The sequence below is a fragment of the Lissotriton vulgaris genome, chromosome 12 (assembly GCF_964263255.1).
Source record: "Lissotriton vulgaris chromosome 12, aLisVul1.2, whole genome shotgun sequence".
NCBI lineage: Eukaryota > Metazoa > Chordata > Amphibia > Caudata > Salamandridae > Lissotriton > Lissotriton vulgaris.
This window is the reverse complement of record NC_141700.1, coordinates 298,275,125-298,297,720: the sequence shown is the minus strand read 5'-3', so window position 1 is coordinate 298,297,720 and position 22,596 is coordinate 298,275,125.

Sequence of the window (22,596 nt, the reverse complement as noted above, 5' to 3'; positions counted from 1 at the left end):
TCTACTGTTATTAAAGATTTCTATGTGTTTTTTGGAACATATGCATGTACTATATTTCACTCAGACCAGGGCCCTGCTTTTGCCTTGAAAGCATATAGGGATTCAATGGTTTTCCCTGGTGTAGAGATTCCTTACTCCTCCCCCACCATCCTGAGGGAAATGCCGTAGTTCTGAACCATGATTCAAAGCAATACTTAACAGCTAGAGTATTAGGTTCAGGGCGTAGCTGGATCCATCACTTATACTGGGTATAAAAAGCACTTAATATTCTCCCTAAAAGATCTCTGGGTGGCTGGACCCCATACAAGGACCTTTTTTGGCATCAAAATGTTTGTTCCAGACCTTGAAGGCCCAGACATCATGGCAGCTCTGATGCAGTTTGACATAAATGATCGCTCTGCTGTCTTACAGGATTTCTACCCCATCAGTGATGACAAAACTAACAAACAGATAAAAACGTATACTTCTAACACAACCAAGGAGCAGCCAATGCCTTCTGGATAGATTCACCATTGTGGGGAACTCATTTGTGAAAAGATAGTGGTGAAGAAGGGCTTTGGCCCATAATTGGCGTTTAAGGTACAAGAACCATTGTATTGTCACTGCTTGGTGATTGTTAAGACAAACAGCTTGTCTCCATTGATCAGGTTAAATGGCATCATGTGGTTAATGGTAAACAGTAGGCCACAAGGACTTCTTGGAAGTTACCTCTCGCTGCCACAAAAGCATTTCCTCCACAGATGGTAAGCAGCAACAAAGCTGTTTCACTTGGGACAGAGAAGAGAATTCTGGTACAATTCCCTCTGCCCCTCTACTAGCTACGTTCACCAGGTATGGGGTCTGAGGCCAATCCCAAAGATCACTGATATATTACTATGCTCACACAGTAAGGGTAAACTTAGTCAGATAGCTAATATGCCATGGTTGGGATGTTCGTATTATATATCCCGTTAATAATACTTGTTATTTTGTTTAGTTGCATTTCCCTAATGATCATAGCACATTTGCTTCATAATAGACTATGATAGTTTCATTAAATGTATTGGAAACTTTGTTTGTGTCTCTTTTATGTTTACTATGGGCATTCATGAGTGGGTGAATAACAAAATGGGAGGAATTGTTTCCACGTTTCCCTTGGTGATTAGAGGGTCATGTTTGTGGTTGCCAAAATCACCTGTTACTGCGGGAAGGTTAGGAGTCCAGGTAAGACACCATGAGCAGAGAGAGACTCAGTCACTATATTTTGATGTCCAGTCGTCCTAACACATAGGTCTGCTTTACCAGCAGAATTTCTGTAACAGGCTAAATGACAGATGTTTTGTACTACCTGCCTAGCAGTCAAGCACACAAAAAAAACTTTTTTTATTTTGTTGAGTTTTTAATGGCACGTGCAGGACCCAGGGTAGGGTATCAGAGTGCTTTACAAAGAAACATAGTAATCATAGAGATATTTTGCACCAAACGGAGCATACAAAGTATCAAAATATTTGTACCAACCTCGGCAGGTAGCAGAACCAAAAGGAAGATGATTTATTCTGTGCAGTATGAACAAGTTCAAGTAAGTGTAAGTCAAAGGGGCGACGGTGTCCTTAGGAAAGTGAAGATACAAGTTTGGAGTCATAGACTGGTTCAGTTACTTGCTGGTCAGAGAGAGCTGGTGTGGAGGTGAGGTCCCATATGGTGAGGAATGTGCAGAGTTAGGGGAGGAATTTGCTCATCAGGAATGATTTTGCTTTCCTTTTAAATAGTGGTGTAGTAGCGATTATCCTGATGTACGGCGGGAGAGAGTTCCATATTTTTGGTGCCGCTCTGGAGAATGCTCTATCAGTCATTTTTTTCTTGCTGAAACCAGAGGGTTTCAGGAGTATATTGTCAGAGCTCCTAGAGTGTCTGTTTCCTCCAGATAAAGTAAGTTTTTGGGTTAGGTACTGTGGGGTATTGTGGTGTAGGGCTTTATGAGTGATGCATACCATCTTTAGGTGGATTCTAGCTTCATACGGTAGCCAGTTGAGTGCTTTCAGGTGTGACAACATGTGGTCGAATTTCCTAGATCCTGTTAGGAGTCTAGCTGCTGCATTGAGACTGGCTTTTAAATGGGCTGTTGAGATTTTGGGAAGCCCCAAGATGGTAGTACATCCGTAGTCCAACCTCAAATGATTAAGGCCTGCACTGCGGTTTTGAGATTGTGGTTCTCGATGAGTGGTTTAATTTTTCTGAGATAACTGCGGTAAAAGCGGCCATTTTTAGCTAACAAGTTGATGTATGTTTGCATGTTAAGGTTCTGATCCAGTGTAATTCCAAGTGATTTGGTGAAGTCCACTGAGTCAGCGTGCAATTCAGAGCAGTGATCATCTTGGTCCATTTTTTAATCTCTAGAGAGTTTTTAGGGAGGAGATTAATAGAAATTCAGTTTTTTGTGAGTTTAGTTTGAGGAAGTTGGTTGTTAGCCAGTAGACGGTCTTTTCAAGAGCTTGATTATTCATCTTTATCTCTTCAACGGAGGAAATATTGATGTACAATTGATGTACAGTTGAGTGTCATCCACGTACATGTGGTGTGAGATGTTCGCCTGCTGCAGTAGTTCGGTTAGTGGTTTGACATAGAGGTTGAATACCACGGGAATAGGGGTGAGCCTTGTGGTATGCCTAGTAGGTTGGGTGAAGAGGGGGAGAGATTTTTGTTTACCATGAACAAACGCGTTCTGTTTTCCGGAAAAGATTTGAACCATTGAAGGACTGTGCCCGATAAACTCATTTCCAGTCTTCTTAGAATTTTGTTGTGATTGACTATGTCGAATGCTGATGAGAGGTCAAGCAGCACTGGTAGGCAGGTTCCATTACGGTCAAGAGCGAAGAGGGCGTCCTCTACTATGAGCAGAATGGCTGTTTCTGTGCTGTGAATGGGTCTGAAACCCAATTGGCAGTAAGTTTAGTAGTTTGAACTTCGGAATGTGTTGGTTCAGTTGTTGCTGAATAAAGTTTTCGAAGACCTTGGTTAGAATGGAATGTTAGTTATAGGTCAGAAATTGTTGGGATCGGAGGTGTTTGCTGTCTGTTTTTTTAGGATAGGGTGACAAACAGTTTTAAGGCAATCTGGGATGTTACCGTGCGCTAGCGAGGCATTGATGATTTTAGTCCAGAGAGGGGAGATGATATGGTAGATGTGGTGTAAGCAGTTTGAGGGTACATGGTCATTAAAGTGGTTGTCAGGTTTGATAGTTGCTAATGTTTTAGTGATGTCACTGAGATCGAAAAGTTTAAAGGAAAACCAGTGAGAGTTATTTTTGGGTAAAGGTAGATCAAGTTGTTTAGGATTTTCATCTTGTATGTTCTTTGGGGTGGCTGAGATAGTTGCTGCTGACCTTAACTTGAGTTGGAGGGTGTTGGTTTTTGTTGTGAAGAATGAGGTAAATTCTTCACTATCAAGCTATGATTTCGAAGTTAAGAGTGCGGTTTTGGCCAATATGTGTGTGCGCTGGTCAGACAGCAGACATGTGCAATTAGGCCAGCAGCCATGCAAATAGCAAATAATCCTAAATATTTACGTGGCTGCTGGTTGAATAGCAGAAAATAAATTATGTATCTAGTAGCTTGTAATATAGAAAATCATTTTCAATAATTACCACGCAGGAGGCTAAATGGCAGACATAATTTACTTTATTGCTGGTGGCCTTGCAGATAACTTGAAAAGAAGCTGTCTCCACGCCACTTTCAACGTGACTCTGACATGAGCGGACCAGAGCGGCCCTTATCTCACCTTGACTTGGCGGTTGGTGTATTGGACCGGCTTGTTCCTTATCGGAACGGATGAGCGGGCTCGAGCTGCCTGACACTGCTGAATTGCAGGCCCCGCGGGCATCCGCATATCCTCGGCGTGGCCACAGAAGCTTCAGTGCACGCGTCCGGATTACAGCGATCTGGAACATATGGGTCCGTGCTGGCGAGCCTGCAACTGCTGACAGCTCCTCTGCCATTTTTAGTGAAACGCAATGGTGGTGGACTATTACCGGCAAGACTGAACATCGTGAGGGGCGGATTTCCATCTGCTAAACAGAGCAGCGTGGGCAGCAGCAGAATAACCACACTTGGACAGAAAATGCTTAAAGCCAAAGAGAACCCGAAAGGTATCAATCACCTGGACGCGCAACGCGGGTGAGACACTCTTTGCTGCGGGAGGCTTTGCAGCAGCGGAAAACGGGAGCTACGATACGCAGGTGAACCCGCACCTCCATCACTTCACTTCACTTCACTTCTCGCGTTTCCCGCTCCGCGGGAAACGGTCGTTTGTTCTGACTCTGGTGCTATCTCCTTGAAGGGCGGACTACCAAGCCCAGAAGGCTCAGGGGCATAGACACTCCTTCCTGCACCGCCCTCCCCCAGGTGCTTTAAATCTTCACCTGGACACGCAACGCGGGACGGGCCCATTTAAGCCCGGAAGAGGCCGGGACAGGCTACCCCACTGACAACCCACACCCTGTCTTGTGAGTACTGTGGATTTTAATATATCTTGGAGATACTGTTGACTCGTTTACAAACAATGCCACCTAAGGAGGTCAAGGGAAGAGCCGACACTGTTGTATTCACGGGAGCAATGGACCAATTCATCAAAAGGATGAATTCCATTGTAGATGAAAGTATTTCCATCATGGAGCGACGGGTTTCCCAGGAATTGGCTATTGCAAGACGATCCTCACTAGGCCAAATTGCCAACGCACAAACCCCTGTTTCCCTGGGTAATATTGTAGCTCATGGGGAGATTGACGTTTCGCCAATTTTAGAATCAATCATCCTGCAGGCATCTAATTATGACGCTTTACATGTGACCGATGGGAGTTATTCAACTGTATCAGAGTCATTATTACTATCTCCCCATAAATTGCCCATTGTCCCTAAAGTGGTTAAAGTTCACAACACAAGACAACAGAAAGGAGCAAACACCGGGACTATTCCTAAGGTGAAATCAGGGCTATTGAACAATCATGGTGGAAGGAAGAAGAAGGGTGCAAAAAATATTGTGCCAAGCCCAGGCATTGTGAAAACGCCTGTTGTTGTAAACCCCACAAGCCCGGCTCTTGATGCAATAGATGTAGGGGACATGATGCAAGCATCAGGAGGGCAACTAACTATGGGGGCTACAGAAGGGACGCAGATTGCTAAGCCAAATATTATTTTTGATACACTCAAACTCCTCCTACGTCTTCTTGAAGATAGGCTGAGCAAGATAGAGGCACACTTAAAACGGATGGAGAGAGATATCAAGGGAATTACTGAATCCTCCCTAAAGAATCTTAGCTCCACTGCCATTCACACACTACCGAAGGTCAGGGCTACCAATACCAAGGCCCCAGCTGCTCCCGGGGATCCCTCAGTACCAATAATAACTGAGGTGACCCCCGAGGCAGTCAAAGACAAGGATGCAAAAGATACCAAAGCAAGTAGGCCAAGTAAAAGTAACACATCTCAGGGTTGTAACGAAAAAAAGTTCTAGAGTGGAAACTATTGTAGATGCCATAAATCTACCCCCTGAGGCCTGCCCATTTGTGGTCATTCTGGCTGGAGTGCCGGAGTTGGGCAAGCAAGAGGTGGAAACCTCTACCACCTTGTGGAACAAGGTTGTCGACTGGCTGGATGTAAATAGACCACTGCCCCCACATATGATGGGCAGAATTCTTACTACTCGGCGGGTACCCTGGGTAGGACATTTGGCAAAAAATATAAAGGGGGATTGTGTTTTGGTTAATTTTGATAACCCTAGAGTTGTGAATTACATCTGCAATTGGAGGTACCCCAGTCTAGGCACCGCCGTTCGCCCCTTCCAACTAACCTATTTCTATCCACCAGGCCATTTCTCTTCATGGGCAGATGATTGAACGAGTGTGCAGCGTAAGGGGGCCTCCAACCGGGGGGATGGTTAATGCCATCCCTAAAGTTGGATTCTATCCCTACTCACAATCGCTCTAATTGTTTAGAGTCAGTTGACTGACTGCAAGATACCCTCCCCCTTGTACCCTCACTGTCACCAGGTTCAGAAGATGGGCATCAGGTATTAAAATGCAAAAGGGTACCTAATTTAAAAGGAGAGGGAACCAGAGATATCAAGGGATTATCATGTTCCTGCATAGATCAGGTAATGGATCGAATGTTGTTCATTGGCATCTCAGAGCAGCCCACAAGCTATCCAATAGAAGCTGAAAAGGTTATAGTACCAACGATAGGAATAGATGGTATAGACCAATCAGTGGTGGGTGAAGATGACATTATTCTGACAGGGGTAGTTAGAAGCCCAACCCAAGCCTTACCACCAAGTAGTAGCAATTTAAACATCGGGGAATCGCTAGTTAAAATTATATAATAGAATGTAGCAGGAGTGAGTGCAAAAATAAGTGATCCTGACTGGAACAATTACATAAACTCCTTTGACATATGTGTATTACAGGAAACGTGGGCCACAAAACCCTTGCACAGAGCTGGATTTAGAACCTACCAGCTAGAGGCCGTCCCATCAATTAGAGGTCGTGACTCAGGAGGTTTGTTAATATGGGTCAGCGTATCTCTTAATATTGGTATAAAAAAACTAAACACTGACTCTTTAGATCTACTTGGTTTGCAAATGACCACTGATGACAAAAGGGTGATTAATCTTCTTAATGTATATAATAGACCAGGCCCATCTCACAAGGAATCATCTTGTATTAACAAACTAGAGATAATTCTGGACACTTTGGGTTCGGAAGCAAGTGTAATTATTTGTGGGGATATGAATTGTAATTTTGAACCCATTGTAGGCATGCAAAAATTGTACGAAGAAGAAGATGTTGCTAATGGAATACCGTCTCTAGCTAGTAATGGGGTGGTTGCTGGGACTATCCTAGCTCTCCAGATTACAAGGGTACTTACAAGCCACGGCTTGAGGGCATGTAATGGGCGCTTGCCATCTGACAGCCCTAAAGCGCCCACTTTTTTGAGGCGTACCTGTCAAAGTAAAATAGATTATGTCATTGTTTCGTCAGATTTATGGCCATATACAAAAGACCTGATGGTTAAGGATAGACTTGATAGTGATCATCGTCCCCTTGAAACCAGCTTCTTACAGAGTTTATTAAAGGGGCTGGAAGTTAAAGAGGGAGAACAACTAGTTATTCTAGATAATATTATACTGAGTAATAACCGACGGTCTGTTAAATGGGCATACATCCTAGAAACAGAGGAGTTACTGGCAAATATCTATAGCTCACTTACAGAAACTTTTGACACTTATAATCCCCTTGAATGTGAATTTAGTCAATTGTTAAAAATTGCATAAATTCTTTTTCAATAAATTATTAGAACTAACGACAAAAAGGCCAAAAAAAGGGACAGGTGTTGTTAATGCATTGCCTATAGGTAAGCCATGGTTTAGCAAAGAATGCCGTCTTGCAAAAACTTCATTGATTGAAGCAGTCAAAGCCAAAAGTGCACTAGTAGTTAAGGAAAAAAGGAAACTATATAATAAGGCATTGGCAAATGCAAAGTATTCCTGGGATGAAGAGCTTTGGTCCAGTATGTTGTCGGCAGCTAAAACAAAGGACCAGAAGTTATTTTGGGAAATAGTGGCCAAGAGAAACAAAAGGGAGAAGGGCTCTAGAGAGGTCTTTCTTGACGAGGTTACATGGATTGACCATTTTACGAACCTTTACGCGGCCCAACAGCCCGTAGAAATAGTGCAGGAAGAGCATGCTCTGTCGCCTGTAGATGTTGAACCCTTACAAATAACCTTTAACCTACAAGAAACAGAACTAGTTATTAATTCTGTCAAACAAGGGAAGGCCCCAGGACTTGACAAAATACCAGGTGACCTTTTCAAGCATAAACTGGATGTTTGGGCACCATATTTAAACCATTTGTGTAATGCAGTCGCGGCTGGTGAATCAATCCCGGATACATGGAATGGTGCGGAAATTATCACTATTTTAAAAAAGGGCGATAGAAGCAATCCTGCTAACTATCGCCCTATAAGTCTTTTAGATATAACCCAAAAAATCTATGCCAGGCATATATTAAATCGTATTAATACATGGTTGGAAGGAGAATCAGTTTTAACAAAATATCAAGCTGGGTTCAGAGCTAAAACAGGAACCATAGACCAGGTTCTAAGGCTGTGCTGCTTGTATTGGAAATACGTCATTCTCCGAAATAGTCACCTGTACGTGGCATTTGTTGATTTACGAGCACCATTTGACCTTATCCCTCGAGAACTTTTGTGGGAATCATTGAAAAATCAGGGACTCCCAATGGACCTATTAAAACTAGTCATGGGTTTACACAAAGAGAACTATGCCAAGGTTAGGTGGGGCCAAAACGGGGAACTAACACAACCAATTCCAATAAAAAGGGGAGTACGACAGGGGTGTGTATTGGACCCAACCCTGTTTTCCCTGTTTGTTAATGATATCCCGTCTTACATGGAGAGGTGCGATAATGACTCACCTAGATTGGTAGGTGAACGGGTTTCGTCCCTCCTGTTTGCGGACGACACTATTCTCATTTCGCAAACACCTCGGGGTCTCCAGAACCTATTGGAAAGGTTCCAGTCGTACTGCATTTCGAAAGGTCTAGAAATTAATATTAAAAAAACCAAATACATGGCTCTGAGCCCGCATAAAAGTTTTAAAAATAATCTAATGTTAAACGGCCAAAAATTAGAACATGAGCAGAATTTTACTTATTTAGGTGTATTAATAGACTCATCATTAGCATGGAGACCACAGTTAGAAAAGACAAAAATAGTGTTTAAACAAAATTGTTTCCCAATTTTGAAAAGACACAATAAATGCTTGAATAAGGCAGTAACTCCAGCTCTAGAGCTTTTTAGGTACAAGGTTAAATCAGCAGTGCTATATGGAGCAGAACTATGGGGACCAGTATATAGAAAGACATTTGAAACTTTCGAAAATACGTTTTTTAGGGGATTGTTAAAACTGCCTGCGAGCACCCCGTTGACACCCCTTTTCTTGGACATGAACATTAAACGCACGGACCAACATGCGGTATTAAGACCGTTATTGCTGTGGGTCAGATTGTGGATAACTCCCGAACTGTCTGATTATAAGGAAGGGTTGAAAGAAGTCATGGATCTCGACAGCGGTAGCAAAATCTATTGGTTTAAGCATGTAAGATCCTTGCTAGCCAAAATAGGATTATCCCATTTCTGGAGTGACCCAGAGGCTATGAAAGCGTGCTCCAGGAAAATTGTCAAATTATCATTCTGGTCGTACATGAGCTATGATTCTGCGTAGATAAAATCCCATGGTCCCTTAACTGAAATTTTTTTATTGATCAAAGATTTGCCACTTTTTGAAACCTTTCTGGATGAGATCCAGCCGCCTTTAGCAAAAAGCTTGTATATAAAATATAGATATGGAACATTAAGAACTAAGGAATTTGAAAAAAGTTGGGTGAAGTCTAACAGTGATCTATGCACTTTATGTACTAATAACGCAAGGGAAGATGTCCTACATATTCTATTTTTTTGCTGCAGTTATGTAATACCAAGGAAAAAGTGGATAGTGCCAATTTGTCGCAACATTGGTTCAAACTCCTACAAGGAGGCCGGCAGAATTTTGAAAACTGACACTAGTCAGGTAATTGTGTTTGGTCTTAGTAGATTTCTTCTCGCTGCTAACTTTATTAGAATAAAGTCGGGTCTACATCTTTAAACCTTAAGGTTTAATTTTTATACTTCTCATGTTCATTAAACATGCCAAAATGCGTAGGATGGCAAGGTACCTAAACTACATTGTGAAGTACACCAACCATGTATTACTTTTTGACATTTCGTAGTGTATAAGTTTTAAAATTATGCCTTGGTGGTTACCTATTTAATCACTTTTTATCATGTAAAAAGGTTGCTCATATTTTAATTGTATATTTATTTAACGTGTGATGATTCCAAACCATAATTATAAGATTGTTATGAAATTTCACATAAACAAGATGATGTATACCGGGACGAAAAGAGCTCTAATTACCATGTGATATCAAGTCGATTTCCCTTACCTACTCTGTATTTTAGAAAATTACAAATTGTAATAAAATGATTTTAATTATGTATCTTTTATGATGCTATTGCAACGAAATAAAGATTATTGAATTGAATTGAATTGAAAAGAAACTTCAGTATCACCTGGTGGCTGGGTAAATAGTAGACAGAATGCAAAATGTAGCCATAGCTATGCAAATATCCGAGGAAAATTAATATTTACCCAGCAGCTGTCTAAATAGCTTAAATTTCATATAATTATGCCTTATGCTGATTTCAACAAGTACTTACACTAGGTAGAATTGCAAAGAAGAAGTAAACACAATTGGCATCCATATCCTTATGAAAGATAGGATCCTGATGTATTACTATTTCATTCTTAAAAAGTGGCCACAAAATCTGCACATACTTTGTGCGAATGTAGCAGTATTTTGCAAACTGATCTATGTACAGTTCGGTCGGTTCACAAAATACAAAATAGCAGAGGGCTGCAGAACTACCTGTCTAATTAATTTTCATTAGTAAATTGCCATTTTGGGACCCTCTGTAATTGGCTGTAATTACATGAATGGTGGCCTGCAAGGGAAAGAAAACCACCATCTCCATGATTGCATTCCAAACTGGACAATATTTTTTTGTTTTTCAACGCCGGCTGTGTTCAGTAAAGGAAGCAGTTCTGGGTTAAATAAAATGTTTTCAGTTTTGGAAAACTTCTCCCCCATAGGCTGCCAACATATTTTCCAATGGGAAAGGGGTCCTAAGTGGACCCCTCCCCCTTTGCAAATTAATTAACACCCCAATTTGGGGCTGTTAGTTCATCAATGGTTCGCAACAGCATTTGCAGTCACACAGTATCAATAAATTCCTTTCCAAATTGGAAAGGGGATGTAGGAAACCCCTTTCATAAACCCTCCTATTTGCAGTTCAGAAATAAACGCAAAAGTCCTAGTCAAAATAATTTTCCAACTCAAAAAGGGTTTTGTACATAATGATCAACACTTTTGTGATCACACATTTTGTGATCTTGGAGCATAAGGTCCATATAGCTAAAACCGGCTTAAATGCAGGCACAAACCTATAGGCCTATAGGCCCCAATTGTTTGAATCTTTCCAAGTTATTTTGACAAGACTGTAAGGAAATGCCTCTTTTTGCATGTTCACCCCTACAATTTTGGACTGATGCTGCAGATTTTTACTCTGAGAGTGCACTGAGGCCTGCTTACCAGACTTCAGTGCCAGTGTTCTGACCCTTAAGAGTGTATTTCGAATTTGCTGTGCCCAATTGGCAAGTACTGGCTTACTTATAGGTCCCTAGTAGATGATACCAAGGGTAACAAGGGCATGTAAGGCAGAGTGTCTACCCAGTGCTGCAGCACTGTTTCTGCCACCCTGAATATGACAAAGGACAAAATGGCTCCCAGCCTGTCGCTGCAGATAGGAAGAGCAGTGTGTATGCACACTGCTAGTTTGACTTTTCAATAGAAACCCAGGGCAAAGCCATCACTCCTTTAACCTTACATGTAAGTCTCCCCTAAGGAACTCCTATGGAGCCCTATGGCAAAGAGCTATATATTGTTAATTAGGACATATAAGTTTTCATGTTATAACAGCAACACTTCGACCATGTTCTTTTGCTGGGGAAAAGTGAGTAGCACATTGGCTAACACAGGGCTACCGGCTGGCATTCCAGCCTGACTAACTTTGAATGGGACTACCTAACTGGGTACTACAAGGTATAACATTAATCGTGGCTTTAAATCCTGACTTGATGGCAAGGTTGAAAATAATATCTCATAAGCAATTTTTATAAAGTTACCAATCTGTGCCCAGCTAGTCTAATGGCCTCACAAAGGCCTTAGCACACAGACAACCTTCTGGCCATCTGGTGAGACTTGTGAATAACTCCCAGGCCTAGGAACAAAGACAGCTGCTGCAGAGTGAGGTATTGCCTCCTTGCCCAGGAAGGCAACTCAGGGTGTAGCTCAAAAGGCGAGCTTCAAAGGGGCAGCTGCAATTGACTGTGACAACAACCCCAAGAAAGATGCCTTTTGTTCCTGCAGACAAGTTGGAGACAGGGACATAAAGAATAAACATTCCACAAACCAGTTTTCCCATGGGCGTGTAGCCCACAGGTAGCCACACCTCTAGGGTGAGCTACCAAGCTCCTGGTGACCGAGGAAGGGTCCAGACTTGTTGAGAGTGGGTTGAATAGTGGTAATCCAGTATTTTCAGGTGACACACATTACTGGAAACACATCGCTAGGAAGGATGGGACCTAGTAGCCCACTGACTAGTGACTGTGTGGTCCCATAAGGCCACCTTCCTGGCATAAAGATTGCAACCCTGGCATGCTGTTCATCAGATAGTGTTGTATTTGCATGATCGACTGTACTACTGACCTTGAAACTTCATGGAGGGAGGTTGCACCATCGAAGGACTTGCACTGTAACTTTTAAAAAACTGCCAACTACTTCTTGAAGCACACAGCGGTGCATGCGCTGTCGCGCTATCCTCAATAACAAAGCGGCCGCCATTAGAGCAGGCGCGCTCGCCGGACACGCCCACTAGAGGCCACGCCCCCTCGCCCTAAAAATGTGCATACACAGGAAGCGCAGCGGACAAGCGCAGCCGGAGCGCCGTTTGCGCGCCGAAGGCGCACCTAAGGCAAGCCCGTCTGCGCCCGTCCGCGACCAGCCGGGACCCAGGGCCACAAACCCTGGTCCCCTTCCTGCCCAGAGCAGGACCTATAGCTCGGCGGCCTTACGCAGCATAGGTAGGAACGTCACCCTCCAGTGCCCCCATACATATGCCCCCACAGAACTACCTGCCCTATGTTTGGGGTGCCAGCACTCCTTTCGCAAAACTCCGTCGGCCGAGGTACTAACGTACCGCATGTACGCATTAAACTGCCGCTCCTTACCAAAACACTGCACCCAGATTGCCATGCTGCTCGAGGAGGAAAAGCCAGACGCAGTTCTCCTGACAGAAACATGGCTCACTGCTCACTCCGAGCCAGACGTGGTTCAAGCTCTACCCGTAGGCTACCATATCCTTAGATTGGATAGACCAGTGGGGAGAGGCGGAGGTCTGGCGATCATTTTGAAGAACCAGTACCAATGCCGTACTACAGCAGATACTATCCCTGACTGTGAGAGTGTAGCATTCTGCATAGAATTCAATGCAAATAGTTCCTTCTCAGGTACCCTGATCTACCGCCCCCCTGAGCCTGTAAAAATGGTCCACAGGTCCCTGCCAGAAATTATAGCGGGAAGAATTCTCTCGTCCGCTAACCACACGATCCTAGGGGACTTGAATCTTCACTTTAATTCCCCTGCAGACCACATTGCTCAGGAATTACAAGAAGATCTGGAAGCCCTCCAACTTTCCCAACTGGTGGCTGCTCCGACCCATGAAAAAGGCAACTTACTTGATCCCATATTTAGTAACTGCCTGGATCTAACTGTCGATCAACCCATCCCCCTTCCATGGTCAGACCACTTTCTGGTCCCTTTTACCTGGGTCACACATAAGACCCCCCAAGCACCCCCCCAAGTCACCATCAGGAGGAACTGGTCTAAACTCCCCTTGGAGTCTTGGCTGCATAAACTGGACTCCGCCCGCCCTTCACCCTGCCTAGATCCTAATGTGGCAAATGACAACTACGGATACTGGATCACCCATTCATTAGATTCGACTCTCCCGCTTCGCAGATCCTTTTCGAAGAGACTACAGAAATCTGCTCCCTGGTTTTCTGACTCTCTAAGACAGCTTAAACGCACTTGCAGACAACGCGAGAGAGCCTGGCGTTTAGATTTCCTCCCAGATATAAAGACCGCCTACAAAGAGGCGATCAAAGCCTATAAAGAAGGGATCAGAACGGCCCAGGCAACTCATTTTTCTGAGAAAATACTAGGAGCGAAATCAAAACCGAAGGAAATCTTCCAAATTATAAAACAATGCTCTAGTGCCAACACGGCTCCCCCCCCCCTAACAAAACCCAGGAGCAATGCAACGAGCTTGCAGATTTCTTTCATGACAAAGTTTTAAAAATCTATTCTACCTTCCCATCCGCAGCTACACCCCCGGAAGCGATCAAATCACTCCCCCCCAGACCACCCCTTCACCCAGACCGCCTTCTCTCGAGCATTTCCTTCCTCTCGACCTCGACACTTTAAGTAAAGTGGCCCGCTCGGTCAAGTCGGGTTCCCCCCGTGATCCTGCTCCTCCAGACGTCCTGATGCAGGCAAGTAAAGCCACCCTGCCTGTAATCCTGGATCTCCTAAACTCGTCCATTTCCGCCTGCTCTGTCCCCACAGCCTGGAAGCAGGCCATGGTACGGGCGCTGCTAAAGAAACCCAGCCTAGACCCAAACGACCTGTCCAGCTACCGCCCCATCTCACTTCTCCCTTGGGCGAGCAAGGTGTTAGAGAAGCACATAAACGCACAGCTGGTTCAGTTCCTGGAGGACCACTCGCTACTACACACATCCCAGACAGGCTTTAGACCGCAGCACGGTACAGAAACCGCCTTATTAGCAGTCACCGAAGAAACTAGAAGGATACTGGACCAGGGAGGTTCAGTGGCAGTGATCCTCCTTGATCTAAGTGCCGCCTTCGATACGGTCAGCTATTCCACCTTGCTGGACCGTCTCCACAACATCGGAGTTTCAGGTGACGCTCTAAGGTGGTTTGACTCCTTTCTGTCTGGGAGGTCGTTTCAGATCTTCGACGGTGTGACAGTATCCACTAGCAAACCCCTGAGCTGCGGAGTACCACAGGGCTCCTCCCTAAGCTCTGTACTGTTCAACGTATACATGAGGCCACTGGCGAGTGTCGTCGAACCGTATGGCATTAAAATCGTGTCATACGCCGACGACACCCAGCTTGTGGTCTCGCTGGCTACCGAGAACAGCAGGCATTCCCCAGCCGATTTGTTAAAATGTCTAGAGGATGTCAAGGGTTGGATGACCAACTCCTCCCTCAAACTAAACGGAGAAAAGACGGAGCTCATGCTCCTAGGCCCATCCTCCCCAGTGCCGTTCACCTCCTTGTGGCCCAATGCACTGGGTCCCCCCCCCCATCCCCAAGGAAAGCGTGAAGAGCCTGGGAGTGTGGCTGGATAACAAACTCTCCTTCTCCACCCAGGCCACAAAATTATCTGCCACATGCTTTGGCCTACTTAGAATCTTGAGGAAGGTTCTCCCGTTGCTTCCGCTAGAGGCTAAAAAGGTAGCGGTTCAAGGTCTTATCCAGTCCCGCCTGGACTCAAACAATGCCCTTTACGTGGGGGCACCTGAGTTTACCCTCCGAAAATTACAGGTTGTTCAAAACTGTGCAGCACGTTCTTTGCTGGAAATCCCGCGCACTCAGTCTGCCAGACCTGCTCTAAAAAGTCTCCACTGGTTGCCAGTGAGGCAGAGAGTGGCCTTTAAAGTATTGTGCTTGGCGCATCGCACCTTCTGGAAAACAGGCCCAGCGATCAACAGTAATCTTGTCACCCCCTACCATCCCAATAGGAACCTGCGATCAACGGAGGCCTTCCTTGCCGTTGTTCCCAGAGTAAAGCGAACCAGGGCCGGGGGAAGACTGTTCTCGCTGAACACCGCCAGGCTCTGGAATGATCTTCCCCTCTCACTCCGGTCCAACTCAGATCTCCTCTCATTCCGTAAAAACCTAAAAACACTGCTGTTTGTCAAATCCTATGTACCTTAGCTTCCCCCTCCATCACTTACTGGTCAACTCAGCGCTTGGACGCCTATGGGCAGCAATCGCGCTCAATAAATACCGTTACAATTACAATTACAATTACAACTGCTGTACTTTGATCTAATGAAGGTTAAACTGTGCCTATGGCTCCTGACCTAGGTACAAGTTGATTCCCAGGACTAGTCAAAGCAATGACTCCAAGGATCAGTCAGCTAATCCCCTGGAACCAGCTCCAGGGACACAAGAGCTGAAGAAGCCCAAACTGGGAAAATGGTGGCCACTGCATAGGTTTTGTTGCTACCTGCCACGGCATACAAAATTACCAATCTTCAATGGCCAAAAGTTGCACCCAAGTCTGCTGTATTTGGGAGTGTCGCCAAAGTCTGGATTCATCTACCTAGAGGGACATCAGCCCTCAACAAAGGATTTTACCCCAACCAGGATGCAAGGAGACCAGTAGCCCAGCATTGGCTTACCAGCTACTGCAACAAAGGTTACTTCGAGGGATCACAATCTCTGTGGCCAAAGTTGCACTACATTACCTATGGACCCCCCAAGGTTCACCACAAAGACACCCCGTCAACCACACTTCAATCGGAGAATCCTTGAGCAGCCTTTCGCCTGTTTCATCAGTATCAATGCCGCTCCATTAGGTCAAGAGCCATCATCCTGTAAAGTTTGGAACTTGCTTAAAAAAAACTCTGGTGGCCAGGTAACTGTCCGAAGTATCCCCTCAGGCCCCCTAAACCTCCATCCAGTTGGTCTTGGTCCACATCCGGGCTGGAATTGATGATATAACTCTTTCAAGCTTTTAAAATGTTAAAAAACTTTCTGTTAATCAAAGCTTGTTTGCGGTTGCATTAAAAGTATTTATGGCTTCAAAAATCTGAATACAAATAATCCCAAAGCAAGAGTAGTTTTGGCTACGAACAGCCGCACAAATACTAGTCTTGTAAGGTAACATTTGTATGCACTCACCCTCTAATGATCCAACTACTCAACAACCATAAATGCAAATGAACAGACAAACACACACAAAAGGGAGTGACTTAAGAGTCCAACAATTGTATTATAGATCTTGTTCTCTTTTTTTCTCCTCCTTTCACAAAGAACACATAATTCTATGGTGTTGATCCTAATATACTCCTCTCCAAGACCAAAATAACAATGGAGCCATAGTATGAAGTCTCAAAACAATTCTCTTTATTTTTCTCCAAAACATCAATGTAACAGTCCTGCCAATGCGCTTTGTCCTCGGAAAGAACTTCATTAGAGCTGTAAAAAATAAACAAGTACATATTTACAGACATGTCTGAGAAACTGTGATACAAATTGATCATCATTACATCACGTTATGTGAACAATGATACAAAACAAAACACTGGCTCCCACCCAACCCACTGTACATACAAAACATGTTTAAAAACAGTTCTGTACATCACTTAATACATGTACATTATTCTTCTATCACAACGTTACACATAATTCTAATGTTAAAAACGAACACACCCACCAATCCCAAACTTATTTAAAAATGGACTTTTATTATCTTCCTTACCAAATCCTGGTACTGCATGCAATACCTTACTTCAAATTAGTCACTAATAAATTACCCCATCATCACCCTGGATGTCTAATCTAATAAACTTACTTTATGTGTTTCTTTGCAGCAATATTACATCGAAGTCTAAGTGTGAGGGAATTAGTTCTCCCAGAGAATCCTAAAGTAACAAGACATATGGAGTGGTACAAGACTCCTATTAACTGCATTGAAGAATATTATTGAGAAACTTATAGAGCTAGTCTTCTCTATTAAAACCTATCCATAATAGCTAGAGATCCTATTGTAATTAGCTTCATATGTAATATCTTTCTAGTTTTCGAAAGAATAAAATGTTATATTACTTACTTGGAACACTCGTATTGCTTCTATATCATTGTAGATCAATAACTGAAGGCCATATATTAATAATGTAGCTTAATAACCACACCACATTAGGTTCAGAAAAATAAAAACAGGAAAAGGAGGTTACCCTCAACATTAATACTTCTTTGTCTCAAGAAAATATAAATCATTGTCCCTAAAAAGTAAAATTAAAACAATCTAATATCATCCAATAGGACCACATAGTCATGAAGAAAAAATCATAAGTTACTATGACATCTAAAATGATCCATTTTGAATCCTTATAAAATTAATCTTCTCTAAAATTGCTTATCTTAACCTAAAAGTATCTATAGGGGGTAACACATGCTATAAATAATCTACATTTAAAGGTCAAACTACCGACCAGTATATCAACAAAAAGCACCTTTAGCCACTGACCTGTAAACTTAGACCGGGTAGCACGAAACGCTTTGAAGAAGGCACCTATAACCGTTCAGTTCAGTTAAAAAACAACCAGTCACTCCGCACCAGCCACAGTCGGACCAGATAGGAAAAACTATTATCCATATAGTCCATTGGTTAAACAATTCTCAACCAATGTGCATACAAAAATATAAGAGAAATATGTCAATCCTTCCTAATGCTACCATTACAAGCCAAATGCCGGATTAGAGAGGAACAATACTTTTAGGTAAGCTCATTGGTTGATTGCATTGTCTAATCACATTAGACAAATGCCTCTTCATGTTCTACCCACTGATCCAAAAACAAGGTCGGACCTGGAAGCAACAGCCATTTTATGTAATCTTATTGGTTGATTGCATTGTCCAATCACATGAATACTATCCATACTGTTAATTGCTGTACACTAAATTCCTTTGTCAAGCCTTGTTGCTTGAAGCCACAGATACCCGCAGTTTATTTATTTTATTTATTTAGGGATTTATACACCGCATAGCTGCCCCTGCAACGGGGAATCCCAGCGCTACCCAAAGGACAGGTGCAAAGGAGTGCTCCAACCAACCCAGCCCAGATTTGCCGGGTTGCGCAAAGGTTATACAAATAAGCCTGACCAAACCCAAGACAGTTTTTGGAAGTGGTTCCATAAGAATGCCCCACTGTCATGTCATATAATACATCCAGATGTCACAAATACACCAAGGGTCAAGACATCACGACTTGAGAGGCCCTTTATGGAGCGGTCTCCGGCTCCACAAATGCTCCTACAACTTTAAATTTACCTGCAGAGGTGACTAATGATCAAGATGATTAGAACTTTTGCAAGACTAATTAAATCTCTTTATTATTTTAAAGCTATATCCTCACTCTTACTCACGGTCCCTTAGGAATGCACCAGGGCTAGATATAGGATTACCAAAAAGGCTTTATGTTATCAGAACACCTCTTTTTCTGCTGCAAATCAGTGCATTCTGGAATTAATCATTCTGGTTTAGTTCAAATAGACAAATTAGACTAAAAAGCATGAAAATAATTGGTAGCAGTCACTCACCGAGTAGCCATCTTTGCAGACTGGCTAAAACCTTCCTTCTAAAATACTGTTCTACATTGAATCAGAAGTATAGTTCTAAATCAGTCGATGGGTATGTGTCACCTTACCACATATCACCAAATACAACAGCATACGCTTGTCATTGTTTATGCAAAACCTTTTTGTTGAGGGAGATGCCAGGACATTGCCAGTAAAAAAGTAATTTCCTGAAGCCAGATATCTACCTTAGATCTCAAGAAGCACACATTCACATAGCATCACTGCGACTATGTTGTAGGGATTCTCCTTGTGAAAACTCACAGTGCTATCAGTAAGGTCACTGGAAATATGCAAAAAGAGAGCACCAAATTATGCAACAGGATTGACTAAATGATGTCGCCAGAAAAAGCTTCACAATGAGGCCCTTGTTTTTTAATACTTTTACCAAATCATTTTGTGATTTGAGAATATGATAAAAATGCTTGGGTCCTATACATCTGCTCTCAATTAGCAAGGGACAGGATGCATTTATCCTGACCCCTGATATAGGTTTTTATGAGCAGTTTCACAACACAAGACATTTTTCCCCATATGCAGTAATGGTAGTCATTTTGTTTCTGTTCATCCAACAGTGAGCCAGTCAGAGCGCTTATTCCCATGGGAATCACTGGCATCTCTAATTCCTGCAGGGGCACGATGGGCGATGGGAAAAATAGCAGATGTCTCCATTTTTAAATTCACATACCCATAGGACTCTTACAAGATTCCCTCGAACCCAACCATTCAGATATACAAATATTTTCTAACTTAAAAAACTCCCCAAAACTGATTTAAACCAAATCACAAAAATCACACTTTCTGGACCAAGATCTAGCTTCCTGCACAACTTGGTGTGATTCCATTTAACAATCTTGGCTGTAGCTCTTTTAAACAATCCTTATGGAAATTGCATGAGGATTTTACATTTTGGGACTCCACCTTTTTCTTTGCCCCACTTTGTGGATTACCCCTAAACTTTCCATACAAAAACTAAGCAAAAAAGAGTACTCTTTTAGAAAGTTTTGTGAAGATTAGTCAAACGGGATCAAAGGTATTATCAAACAAAAAAAGGCATTTCCTATAGAAACGCAAACTTAACTATAACGACGCCACTGGGTAACACATATAAATATTTATTCTCAACAAAGCAAAGGTTAAAGGGATGTTATAGTTGTGTAAAAATTTCAGTTAAAATACACTGTTTTAAACAAAAAAACCACTGAAATTCACCAGTAATAGTTAACTCAAGTAACTCGTGCTCTAAAGTAACTATGACTCGTCTGTGGCTGAGAAGGCATATCTGCCCCCACCCGGCAGAACTTTAAAAATGATCTTGCCAGGAGGGAGTGCACATATGTTTCCCTGCCTGTGCTCTTGTGGGCCTAGGAGGTAGGCTCCCCAGGATGAAGTGACTGAGTTGGACCTGGGGTTGGGGTCCCCAGGCCCTTTACAGGCTTGGGTCCCTTTAATGAATGTTCAGCCCCTAGGGTCTAATGAAGCTTGTACAAGGGAGCTGCGTGTCCCCTCCCCTTTCTATTGATACCTGACCATGGGGATGGGATCCCTGGGTCCCACAAAGGTTCAAGGGAAGAGGGGAGCCAGTGCACTGTCCTCTTTATTACTATCTGGCCCGAGAAATGGGGTCCATGGGCCCTTTTCAGGCTCAGTAGGCGGCGCAAGCCCCATCTTTTCTTCTGAATAGGCTCGGCCCCTGGGGTTGGGTTCTATGGGGCCTCCCAGAGGCTTAGGCAGGAAGGCCACATGGCCCCCTTCACTTAATGCTGTACACCCACACTCCAGTTCCTGGTTTGTTTCAGTAGCATGGGAGCCTGTGTCTTTTCTAAAAATGTTGCAGCAGTTTCATGAATCCTCCGGACATTCACAGCAAATTAAAAAAACATTATTTGCCCCAGGCCTCATCTCTACCCTGCCCCCATTTTTTTCATTTTTACGTTTTTCTTAGGACTTGGGGCTGAGCCAAACAGTTCTCAGCTTGAAATCTGTTGGGTCTGTAGAACCTCCTTGACGTGAAATATGCAAAGTTTTTGAGCATTATTTGCTCTAAAACTACTGAACAGTTTTACACCAAATCACACAAAGCAGGCTTTTTGGAACAAGAGCTAGTGTTCTGCCAAATTTGGTGTACGTCTGTGCAGGCGTTTCAGCTATGGAAACATGAACAGAGAAAATGCGTTTTGGGACCCCTTCCCTTTTACCTGGCTCCCACTTGACAGATCGCCCCAAAACATTTCAGGTCCAGAGATGAGTTGGAAGAACATTTGTTTGGGAAAGTTATAAATATTTACATAAAATAACTTTCAATCCATTTGACAAGTTTCTGCGAAACTTTCCAGAACTGGTTCGCATTGTACATTGGTAGATGATAGACAGTTTCAAAGAGATTTGTCAAGGGATACCCATTTAAAAGGGGGGTCCCAAAACAGATTTTGGCAACCACATTGGTTTACCGGTTGGTAGGTTATAGGGCAAATAAACTTACTGGTATCTGCTGTTTCATATGTAGCACAATACTACTAAACCTATCAAGGAAGGAAGTCCAAAACATTAACTAGGTTTACTACATGAACAACTGAAAGACCCATTATTGGTCACATGCTAATAGAATACATCTTATCAACATAAGTTTTCTTTGCATGCTCTCTTGCTCACAAAATAAAACCAAGACAAACAAAAAACATGTTCCTTATGCACTCCTATGGAATAAAATGGAAAAGTGACCTAGTAGTGGGCTACACAAACTACTATATAGAGGACATTATAATTGGCCACTAGGAAAAAGGATATTCATTTAAAATTGTATAACCATAACGATTGGCTGTTATTCACACTGGTACAAAAGGGGGTGGTGATGGACTGAGCATCTGAATCAATCAAACACTCACACCCAGTCAAAAGTTCTGGGTTTAACCCATCACCGTTCTTTAGCCCACTCTGCCACCCCAGTTCAGACATGGCTATATGCAAATCAGTCTGACCCTGTGCCTCAAAGGAACAGTCCAGCCCGAACTGCCAAGCCATGTTTCCCTGGACCGGAAACAAGCTTCCGAGGACCGGTTTCTGGCATTCCAGCCGTCTTCAGGCTGGCTTGCTTGAATCCAGTGGCAAAGTGAGCAAGGGACTCACATCTGAGCATACCCTGCCACACTTATGGCGGCCAAAAGCAGTACAAAAGGGGGTGGTGATGGACAGAGAATCTGAATCAATCAAACACTCACACCCAGTCAAAAGATCTGGGTTTAATCCATCACCGTTCTTTAGCCCACTCTGCCACCCCAGTTCCGACATGGCTATATGCAAATCAGTCTGACCCTGTGCCTCATGGGAACAGTCCAGCCGAACTGCCAAGCCATGCCTTCCCTGGACCGGAAACAAGCTTCCGAGGACTGGTTTCTGGCATTCCAGCCATCTTCAGCCCGGCTTGCTTGAATCCAGTGGCA